The following is a 12,431-nucleotide window of genomic DNA, read 5'->3' as shown; positions in this document are numbered from 1 at the left end:
TTAAAGAACTGCCACATGTCAGTCAATAATAACATAAAGTCGGGGTTTCTAATAATAAATGTACATAATTATATAAGACACCTCTTTATTTCAGAAATGATGTGCTTGGATAGAAACTATTTTTTTTCTAACATACTTTTCCACTCATGAAGGAGTTCCGATGTGATAATATGGAACATAACTTTTATAATCATCATCATCTTCATCCATTTTATATTTTGAAATATAATAATAATAATAATTGTGTTATTATTAAAACAATTTAACAAACATGATTTTTTTTTTTTTGTTGTTGTTGTTTTGAATAATTGAAATCAAATGAAAATCAGAAAATAAATGTATTACCAGTAATCAAGTCAATCTATTAGTTTTAGATGTTCTAACACCTGGTTAACATGCATTTAAGTTAATATGAAGTAAATTAATAATATGACTGAAAATCTCCAAGTAGGCTACAGCCTCACAGGGAATTGAAGCAAGTGTAGAAATACAAATAAAGATGTTGAGAAAATTATCCGTGCTGAGTTTGGTTAAACCAAGAGAAGCCTTTTTAATGATGGAAGAAAACCTTTCGTTGTCAGGCTGTTACACTTGAAAACATCAATCAGCTTTCAGCATCAAAGACTTTAATTGCGCCCTGTATTAAACACCGCCATCTTGTGGCGACATCTGTGAATTGTAGCTCCTGCTGCGTACAAGTAGCTCGCGGAACAGTCCGCGCGCATCATTCTGTCTTATTGAAGACTCACTCGAGACACATGTTTTGTGCACAGGATTGGAGCGAGAGGGGCGAACCAGCAAGCCGGCCAATTCACTTTAAATAAACCAAGCGATGGCTTTCAGGACGCCTGTTGTTCAACTGCACCTTAAAGCGTGCTTTCTTCTGCTTTTAGGAGGTCTGGAGCAAGGAAGCATGTACATGTGGATTGATGCCAATCAAGCAAGAATTTTAATTGGTAATAGTGTTTAGCGCTTTAATGATATTAGAGCCCAAGCCAGTGCATAATGACTTTAAATGACTTTTTTCAAGCTATGAGATGCTTGTGAATGCTCAACAGGTTTTGAAGAGGATATTTTAATAAATAGAATACGAGGGCAAAATGGCCCCATTCACACACGACTCCAGGAACGCACAGCAGCGAATGCCAGCAATACCTGTCAATATCCACCACGTGAACTTCACCTGGCAAGCCACTGATCAGGTACTGGAAAACTTTTATTCTTCATCTGGCACGATCTTAACCAGGGACACATTAAACAGTTTATTTTCTTCATGCAGTCCTATTCAGTCCGTTATTGCTTGTTGATCTTCTTTGTAATTCGTTATGGTTTTGGCAGAAACAGTGGCAAATGATTTTTACCCTACAGAGCTTTTCCCCAAGGTTTCATAATATTATTTTTACAGAAGGTCCCAAATAGCCAGTATCTGGTATTCATTACAAATTACATGACTAAAATCAGAAAGGAAATCTTTCAGATCTTAGAGGAAATCTTTTAAAAGGATTCCTTCTAAAAAATATAAAGGCTGCAATATATTTCTATGCATATTTATATTTATACTGTGTATGAACTGCATAATAATAATAATAACTTAATAAGAATTAATAGTAGTAGTAATAATACAAATAAAAAACATAATAAAAAAAATTACATTTATTTGACAACTTTTGTAGCTGCCAAAATATATTTTTTGATTCAATTCAGATTTATGGCACTTTTACAGTAACATTTTTTCTAAAGCAGTTTTACGAACCCCAGTAAGCAAATAAACGTGACAACTGCAAGAAGAAAAATAATAGAAAAACACACAAATTCCTGATCACTTATACTTTGCAACTTTTAAAAATCAGTTTTAACATATTTTGTAATATATTGAATAACCTTAAACTCACATAACACATATGCAACCATACAATTTTTCATAAAAATAAAAAAAAGTCAGTTTATTAATCTGCCAACGGAAACTAGATCTATGATGCTCTTACATGCGCCACAGCTTCATTCACAACTTTTGGGGGAAATGTACAGGAATCTCTTTTCACAAGTGATCTATCTTTGCACACCGGGATCATAATCCGTGAATGGCATGTTGACTTGATGAAAGAGCAGCAAGAGGGAGAAATTAAAATAGCAAGGGGAGGGATAAGGAGGAAAAAGAGATGGGCCCAATCTGTCTTGGCCCCTGTTAGCTTTGGCTGAGGCTTTAGAACAAAGGTCTCCGGCATAAAAGGCTGGCGGCGAGAGTTATCTGTGTTGGTTATTACCATTCAGCTGTAGGATTAGCTAAACTCTTCACACAGCTTGTGTACTTTTGCCTTCATCAAACGCTGCCCAGCTTTTACACTCTGAAATCTAGAGACCAGGAAAAAGAGCCGTCTCCCTAGCTTTCATCTCCTTTTGGGACAGTTTTTTTTTGCAGCGTGTGTTTGGCCTCACCATCACAAGTGTGTAATTCTCAAAAGGTTGAGGTCATTAGTTAGAGAGCTGCGCTTCTTTCGGAGGAAATTGATTGCCTTGCAAACTTAAAGATACCCGGAAACCCTCTTTTTACTCTTCAGAGAGGTATATGTGCTCCTGTCATGAACCACATGCAAATTTTTTGTGCTATTGTCCCAAACACCCCCCTTTATGCAAATCTACACCACTTCTTTGAAGTTTAAAACAAAGTTAACCTCTATATCTTTTTTAATATTATTATTCAGACAGAGTACTTTTATGAGTTTCAGACTCTGCGTTCATTGGATAAAGACATTATGGATGACCCTACCATCAACGTTCCTCTCTTAGGATCAGTGCCACACAAAGCCTCTGGTGTGCTTTTATTTTATTTACTTACATTGTTGTGGCTTTAGTTTTCCCTCTTAAAGGGATAGTTCACCCAAAAAGGAAAATTCTGTCATTTACTTACCCTGCACTTTTTCCAAACGTGTGTGAGTTTCTTTCTTCTGTTGAACTTCTGAAAGAATATGTTTTGAAGAATGTTGGTAACCAAGCAGCTGACGGTAGCCATTAACTTCCATGGTATTTTTTTTCCATACTATGGAAGTCAATGGCTACCTTCAACTAATTTGGTTACCAACATTCTTCAAAATATCTTCTTTTGTGTTCAACAGAAGACAGAAACTCACACAGGTTTGGAACAACTTGAAATAATGACAGAATTAATTTTTTGGTGAACCATCCTTTTAACAAACGCTTTGATAATAAACTGGTGGAGTACTGGAATACTCATGAAGTGTATTTATATATTCACATAATTCTCTTTCTAGATTCTTAAAATCACATCTACTGTATAAGATGATTATTATAGCCCATGTAAACTGTGCTTAAGTTTAGATATTCAATAAGGGCTTTTGTGTACTCAGTGGTCCAGGTGGGCTTCCCATGCAGAGGTGACCAGGATGGTGTGGCAGCATTTGAGGTGACCATCCTGGTGATGGATGCTGGAGGAAACATTATCCTGAGGACGCCACACAACACTATCTTCTTCAAAACATGTCAGAGAGGTGAATTTTCAAAATTTGTAGTCCAACCTTACATGCACAAAAAGATTGTGTGGTTTACAGAAAACGTTATGGAAATGTAAAATACTGCATCAGGCATAGAAACGTTGCTGAGGAAAGCCCAGAAGCAATTTTATTGCTCAGAAGAGTTTTCAAGAACAGTCAGCTCGGCTTCATCTCAGTTGTTCTTCTCCTAAAATAAAATATAAATAGACACTAATGATACATTTGACATATACAGTAATATGAGAATAGCACTACAAGATAAATATAGTATTCTTTATATGGTAAGATATAGCGAATGCTTGGTTTTATGTTAATGCAAAACATTATTGAGATCTGAAGCTCTAAAGATATACATGCACTACTATTCAAAAGTTTAGGTCAGGAAGTTTTTTTTTTTAAGAATAGTAATATTTTATGCAGCAAGAATACATAACATTGGCAAAAAGTGACAGTGAAGACTATTCTATTTCAACTAAATGCTTTTCTTTTGAACTTTCCATTCTTCAAAAAATTATGAAAATGTTCTCACAAAAATATTAAGCAGCTGTTTTCAACATTGATAGAAATTGGCATATTAGAAGGATTTTTGAAGGATCACGTGACACTGAAGACTGGAGAAAGGATGACTGAAAACTCAGCTTTGCCATCACAGGAATAAATAACATTTAAAAAAATATATAATAATAATAATATTTCAATATAATAATAATATTTTGCTGTTTACTCTGTTTTTGATCAAATAAATGCAGCCTTGGTGAGCATAAGAGACTTCTTTCAATAACGTTAAAAATATCTTACTGACCCCAAACGTTTGAACTAGTATACGTGAAATTATTGTTTTTGTTGTTTTTTTCTCAAGAGAAAAACCAGGAGACTTCGCCAAATGTCTTCTTTTGCTCTAGAAGAAACAATCAAGCTATTAAAGAGCTCTTATTTAGAGCATGTTTTGTCTTGTCTCCTCTCCCTCTCGCTCTTCTTTAAGAGTAGATGATAAGAGAGAGAAGCAGAGATCATCATGGTACGGGTGACTCTCAACCTCACCCACAAAGCCATCGCTGGCTCATGAGGTCGTGTGAATCCTGCCAGCTGCAGCCCTTTAGAATGAGCGTGTTATGTTTTTCTCTGATCCCCCTCCCTTCTCTCACACACACTAACCTCACGGTGTTGCATTCCCCTACACACCCTTCTCCACCCCTCTCCATTCGGCGTGTAGACTTCACAGATCAAATGGTCCATCTGTCTGAAGCCACCCCGCATTGAGGAAGCAAAGTGTTTCCTAGTGACAGCTGAGGGTGCCTTAATGACTAGTACTCAAAACTTGTTTTTTTAAAAGTCTGGCTTGCTTGAATTTCACCCACAGGACAAAATTATGTTAATGTTGTTGATATAGCTTAGCACCTTCAAGTTGATCCTTTTTGAGGAACATTTTAAGAATGTTCAACTACAGTTTTGTGCTTCATAAATGAAACTGCATCGAGTTAACCTTAAAAAAGGTTAGTTTAACCAATAATTAACATTCTGACATTATTTACCCAACTTTGTCATTCCAAACTTGACAAAAACACAAAAGGAGACATTTAACAGGATGTCCAAGCTGCCCTTTCCATGTAATGAAAATGAATGGGAACTAAGAGCAATAAAAGTGATCCATATGACTATCCAGCACTACTTTCCAAGCATTTTTGAAGCTTTGTGTGAAGAACAGACCCAAATTAAAACGTTTTTCAAATATATATCTTGACAGCCTCAGTCCCCATTCACTTTCATGGTATGGAAAAGAGCAGCTTGGACATTCTGCTAAATTTCTCCTTTTGTTTTTCACAGAGAAAAGAAAGTCAAATGGGTATCCAAAGACATGAGGGTGAGTAAATGATGACAATGTCAAGTACACTAAACAACAGTCTTTAAAGACAGTTGTGAATTACACTGAAGCACATCTGCAACAGTATTCGGGGCCACATTGCATTTGACAAAGTTGTTGACATTGTGGTTTCACCTCAAAGCAGTTTTTTCTCCTTATATGCTGGTGTCAGTTCTTTTGAAGGATGTACTGTTACTGAATTCACTGCTCTTTTTGATGTCCTTGAAGTGGAATAGGAAGGGAGTACGTTAGGAAGTGTTTGGTGAAGATTAAAAAAAAAAGAAAGGAAATGTTCTCACATTTATGTCTCTTTTTCTGTAGCAAAGTGCCCTGGTGGTTGCCGCAATGGAGGCTACTGCAATGAAAGGTCTGTGAGTGTCAGGATGGGTTTTACGGCATTTACAGTGAGAAAGGTAACCATATTTATATAAGCCCATCATAAAGACAAATAAAAACAGAGTTATTGATGTACAAAGTTAGTATGTAGTAAGTTGCCCACAGTGCAGTTTACTTAAAATGCATTGCAAATTAAATAACTTCAAATTAAATAATATGAAAATAAAATAAACTTTCAAATAAAATTACAAATAATTATTTACATTAAATAAAATATTGTAATTATATATTACATATTGAAACATTATAATTTAAATATAATATTTATATTAATTTAAATATTCAAGTTTTTATCAATAATTTGAGTCTTACAAGATCTCTGAAGTGTCCCATAAAGGTCTCATTTCGTACCTGCAACCACACAAACCCATTAACAACAGATGTGAGCATGTAGAACCTTGTCAAAGTCTCCACTAAAAAAGCCAGATAGGTTAATAAAAAAAAAAAAAAGAGAGAAAAGAGAAGTATAGAGTTAGAAGTAACTCTTTTCTCAGAAAGACAAACCTCCTTTGGAAACGAGTGCATATAGTTTATTATGATGATGATTTTACTCATCACTTCCCAAAATGCCTTGTGCAAATTACAAAGCGTGGTTAAGCCCGCTATGTACTAGTTTAGATGAAGGAATCGAGCACGCATGTATTCTAGAAAGTTTCTTGTCTGAAAAAAATGTGAATTACCCAGCAAGTTGGGAGGCACAAACATGTGTTTTTCATCTATTTACAACTTTAAGGAGCGGTTTACCAAAAAAGGCTTCCATTAGACGCTGAAAATGTTTTCAATATCCTCATTGTAGCTGTGTTTGTACCTAAACCGCTTCCACAAAACACCTTTCATCCAATACAGCTTTTGGCTGATTTGTTTTCGCCCTGCATCGCTGCCAAAACCACAAAGATTTGTGCTTTGCATATCAAGAAAACCTGCAGCCCAAAATATCCTTCCATTCTTCAACAATAGCTGTGTGAAGTTTAATATGTATAGTTTTAACTTAAAATTAGGATATTGTTACCTTACTTTCAGTTTTACCCAGGAAACATTCATTTTTATTTTGCATTAAGACAATTTGAATCATGTGGGATGAGCTGCTACAAATAAAGTATATATTATGGCTCTTTTTTAGCCCTCTGTTCCCCAAGATGTTATTTATTAAACCATAGATTAATACACTTGAACTTGACTAAAACATGCTATAAAACAATACATATAATACACAAAAATACACATGATGGCTTTAAATACATATTAATAATGGCTTAATATGATTAATAACAAGAAGGAAATAATCTGATCACAGTCTCTAAATGATTTAGACCAAAAGGTCAAAGCATGAAACATGATCTACAAAACCATTACATAAAAAAATAAAAGCACAAATTGTTTGTGTGTAATTTCTCCTTGTAATTTTTGATGTACTCATTGTTGTTTTTTCTACATTATCAGCTAACTGCAGCACCACCTGTTTGAATGGAGGGATGTGTTTCCATCCTGTCAAATGCATCTGTGCCGTCGGCTTTGAAGGGAGCTGTGTGAGCTTAGTGAGTTCAGCTATGTGTACCTTCATCAACACTGTGAAAGAGCAAACTACAGTCAGACCACAATAACAGAACACATTAAAAGTGATCGAAACAAAATCAAACCAATTTGCTATGAAAAAAAAATTCTAATGGGTTTTTAGGGAAAACAATGTGTTAAATAAGAACTGTAACTACTAAAAGGGCATAGTTTTATATGCTTGAGGAATCAGAAAAACAATGGTAGTCTTAATGTTCAAAAGCGGTCAGTACTTTTTTTTTTTTTTTAAGAAATTAATGGTTTTATTCAGAAGGAATGCGTTAAAATGATCAAAAGTGAAGACATTGACAATATAACAAAATATTTCTCTTTCAAAAAAAAGTTTTTTTTTTCAACTTCCTATTCATCAAATAATCCTGAAAAGCATATATCAGGGTTTCCACAAAAATATTAAGCAGCACAACTATTTTCAACAATGATAATAAATAAAATGAAACTGAGCACCAAATCGACATGGACCACAAAACCAGTCATAAGGGTCCATTGTTTTTTTTTAAATTGAGTTGTATATATCATCTGAAAGCTGAATAAATAAGCTTTCCATTGATGTATGTTTTGTTAGGATAGGACAATATTTGGAATCTGAGGGTGCAAAAAAAAAAATCGAAATATTGAGAAAATTGCCTTTAAAGTTGTCCAAATGAAGTTCTTAGCAATGCATATTACTAATCAGAAATTACGTTTTTATATATTTATGGTAGGAAATTTATAAAATATCTTCATGGAACATGATCTTTACTTAATATCCCAATGATTTTTGGCATAAAAGAAAAATGTACCCTATAATTTTGATCCATACAATGTATTGTTGGCTATTGGTACAAATATACCTGTGCTACTTTACTGTTTTTGTGGTCCAGGGTCTCATATTAAAATGATTTCTAAAGGATCATGTGACACTGAAGACAGGAGTAACAGCTGCTGAAAATTTAGCGTTGCCAGCACAGGAATAAATTATAATTAAAAAATATTAAAATAGAATAAAACATTTTATTTTGCACATAACAAAAAAAAAAAACTACCATTCCAAAAAACAAAGCCCATAAATTCCTGAACCTATGACTCAAAAATGCCAACTTCCAAGTTGTAGGACTACTAACTAAATAGCTCTATTAACTTCTAATGTAGAGTATTAACTGGCTGTTACTTTATCATCATCATCTTTCAAAGAGAAAGCCGTGTTGTTGTTCTTTGGCTGTAATAGGCTCACTTTCACAAATTGTCCTCAGAGCAGTTCTCCAAGTAGACTTCCTAAGTGAAGTGTTTTCTCACATTAGTGTTAAATGGGCCGGCACCTACATGGGCAAACACAGGATGTAATGCAGTAGTGTTGTCACCCTAAACACTAATAACAACCTCATGAGCTCACATGCACTCAAGCAGTGTGGCGTTTTATCTCTGGCCATTCACAGAAATCTTTTTAACTTCCTTTATTAAAATTAAGTGCAAGTATTGAGATAAAAGCCATTTAGGACTTTCTCACTGAGGTTTGCTTTGAGGGTGATAATTATATATACATACTTCCTTTGCTTTAAAGGTCTGTAGTCTATTTCGTTGATGTTTAAACAACTCCTCTTTGACCCCGAATTTCATCCTTTCCTGTTCAAAGGCAGGAAGTATTGCAGTATTCAGAGGTGCTTGGTCTGAAAAGGGAGGAACGAGAAAATATTGAAGTAACATTTTAATAGCATTAAGCCAGTTGTTGCTTTCTGATCCTCTGCAGTATCGTGTTCTCTGTCAAAACGGGCTGTGACATAAACACCCAGAGTCCCGTTGAGGTCATGTTATGTAAAGACGTCCCCCTCTTTGTCTGGTTTCATGGGTATGGATTTCGCTGATTTGTCAAGGAACAAAGAAGCCGCTGAAATTCAGTTGATCTTGATCAAAAATGCAGGTGTAAGAGGATCCGAGTGTGTTTGGAAAGGGTCTATCTGCCTGTGTGCCCCTGCTTTTGTTTTTAAAAAGCATTGAATTTCCTTTTTATGTTTAATTTAGTTTACTATACTTTTCTGTACATCATATTATACATCATATATATATAAATAAAAAAAATCATGTTAATGTTAATATTTTCATTTATCAATTACTGCAGTTTGACAACAAAAATAGCTTAAACCTTATAAGCTTTTATTACAAGGTTTTATTATAAGCTTATATTATTTATACATGCTTAAATTGCTTATATATATAATAAACAAATAAAAAATCATGTTAATGTTAATATTTTTGTCTCATTTTCAGGAAAATGTCTAAGCATCCTTAAAACAAGATGAACTAGTTTGACAACAAAAATTGCTTAAACCCCAAAGGCAAAAATAATCAAATAAGCTTGATGCTGCATAAAACCCCAATGGCAAACAAACAAATAAATAAATAATACATAAATAAATGTAGAACTTGAAATGCATTGAAAAATGTGCATTGTATATTGTTACTGTAACATGACAAGTAAAATGGCATAAAAAAAAAATAAAGTAAGTTTTATATTGTATACCCCTATAAAGAAAGACATATTTTATATAAATAAATTAAATTTTATAAGATTTAAAAAAATAATTTAAATAAAATAGTTGATACTGCGTAAATCCAAGTTGTAAAAATAAATAATTATAATAATATAATAATTATAATAAGTGTGTGTGTGTTAATATTATTTTTTTGCAATGTAATTCCCCTACTTCCATTAAAACTGAACAGAGAAATGAATAATAAACGAGTTATTGTTCAAGATGATCTTGTCATAATAATTTAAGTTACTGATAGTATAAGTTAAGGTAACTTATTTTGAAATGCCAGTTATCAAAGAAAAATACATTCTCTTTTGCAGTCTATTATGCTGTTTTTGCATTTTGGGATTGCAACTAATGAATTTTACGGTTGTTGTCTATAGGTAAATGTCGACAGCCGTGCAGAAATGGAGGCAAATGCACGGGGAGGAACAAATGCAAGTGCAGCAAAGGCTACTATGGAGATCTGTGCTCCAAAGGTGAGATTATCTTGACTTGGCAGAAGAACTGTAGACATATTTGATCAAAAACACGTTCCACCGCAGCATCGCTCTATGTGCTTTGTTCGCGCACAATGAACACACTGAAAAATGAGCCGTCGGTGCTTGATTGCACCTTAAAATTTCTACTCTGCCTACAGGCTTGCTGAAAAGCACAGGATACATTTCTAAGACTAAACACTGCGTCTCTGTGTACGTGTATACATGTGTGCAGCTGTCTGCGAGCCCAGCTGTGGAGCACACGGGACCTGTGTGGAGCCTAACAGGTGCCAGTGCAGGGACGGCTGGCATGGACGTCACTGCAATAAGAGTAAGACAGCATCCTTTTTCCCAAGGCCAAGATACTAACTGCCACCTGGAAATGGATTAGAGCAAGAAATCCACTGTAATGCCAGGGTATTACCATGGATATTCAGACATATAACCATAATAATACCATAGGTTTTTGGACAAATGATATTCATGGTAGTACCTTGGAGTGCTATGCAACTGAAAACAACTTAAACTAAATGAAAACAGCTTTGTTAACTTAATAAATAAATAAAATAAGAACTAAAGATTAAAAGATATTAAATAAGCTGAAACTAGAAAATGTAGAAAAAAGATAGAAAATCCATGTAAACAAAAACTAAACTTAATTGAAAAGTCAAATTGAAAACAAAATAAATATTACACTTACAAAATAAAATTATAATAACCCAGATGCCATGCAGAAGTCATTGTCTATATTAAATATTTAATTTTATTAGTTATTTTAATATTTTATTATTTTATATCATGACAAAGTATGGTTTTGTAAGGCCAGCTATATATCTTACCCTCATGCACTTAATTTATAGTGACATTCAACCACAGGTTAAGCAAATTTAACTATTTCATTTACTATTTTTCCTTCTCAGTAAGTCGTATTGAACAGTCTTTATCAAACTAACCGCAGTTTGCAAAATTTGAACTAAAGCCCTGGCAAAAAAAACTTTTTGTATACATTCAGTTTCTTATTTGTATTTTTGATCATTATTATCATTATTAAATTTTTTATTACTTAAAATGGAGCATGGTCTCGCCACACACCGTTATCACAACGCTATCTCACGACCAATTCGTACGTATTTTACAAGATGGCTAATTCGTACGACCTCACTCGTGCGATTTTGTACGATTTGTCTAGACCCCAGTGATGGGTAGGTTTAGGGGCAGGGTTAGGTATAGGTCATTTGTACAAATTCATACGAATTGTGCAACTTGTAAAATACGTATGATTTTGCAAAAAACATATGAATTTCTACGAGTGAGGTCGTACAAATTTGTACGAATTAGCCACCTCGTAAAATATGCCGTGAGATCGGGCTGGTTATCATAATGCCGGTTACCTGCTAAAATGGTTGAGCAAAATAAACAATTTTTAACTAGTATTTTTCCATACTTTTCCTAGACAATTAAGTAGTATTGAACTATTTTATATCAAACAACCACAGTTTGCATCATTTGAACTAAAACCCCCAGCAAATACGGCTTGGCTCATAAATGTTGTTCTGCACTATGCAACACATTTTTAACTTGTTTCGTGGATTTCGTGGAGGAGTCTCCAATAGCCAGCGGGTCTCTGGTTCCAAACACAAGTCACAGCCCGTGGCAGCGAAGGACACGAAGGAAGTGCCTGAATCCAGTCAGCCCTCTGAAACCAACTATGTGGTTTAAGCCTCCAAATTTTGGGCCAATGGCCCCTCCGTTTCAACATCGCCTTCTCCGGAACAAAGCTTTTATCCTCCTCTTCCGATCCTCATTGGGACACTCCGAAGCTGAACTGCTGCTTTCTCAGAGCGAGACTTGTTTTTGTAGTACAGTCACACTCTCTTATTTTAGCACACTAGCGCCTTTGATATAAAATCTCCCACAGTCACCCTTCATTAAGCTTCTGTCCTGCGTCAACTGAGAGGGGAGTGAGTCACATGCTTGTGGTGAGTGTCTGTGATGTTTGCGCCGTTTAGCTTCAGATGTGGCGCTGAATCACTGGGAGAAGTGTATGTTGCGATCTGAGAACTTCCGGGTGCGGATCCGGCTTTTCTTAGGAATGTGTTTGGCTTGT

General features: G+C 34.7%; 1 pseudogene across 1 annotated transcript; it reads left to right on the top strand.

The window, feature by feature from the left end:
- Positions 1-832: 832 nt before the first annotated feature.
- On the top strand, positions 833-12,043 carry LOC306861863 (wnt inhibitory factor 1-like; annotated as a pseudogene). Its single transcript has 9 exons — positions 833-956; positions 1,059-1,202; positions 2,703-2,811; positions 3,366-3,506; positions 5,692-5,783; positions 7,207-7,301; positions 10,229-10,324; positions 10,560-10,655; positions 11,913-12,043. The product of its transcript is annotated as a wnt inhibitory factor 1-like (transcript).
- The last annotated feature ends 388 nt before the right edge of the window (positions 12,044-12,431 follow it).

Source organism: Barbus barbus (genome assembly GCF_936440315.1).
Source record: "Barbus barbus genome assembly, chromosome: 42".
In the NCBI taxonomy this organism is placed as follows: Eukaryota; Metazoa; Chordata; class Actinopteri; order Cypriniformes; family Cyprinidae; genus Barbus; species Barbus barbus.
This window is presented reverse-complemented; position numbering and strand designations above follow the sequence as displayed.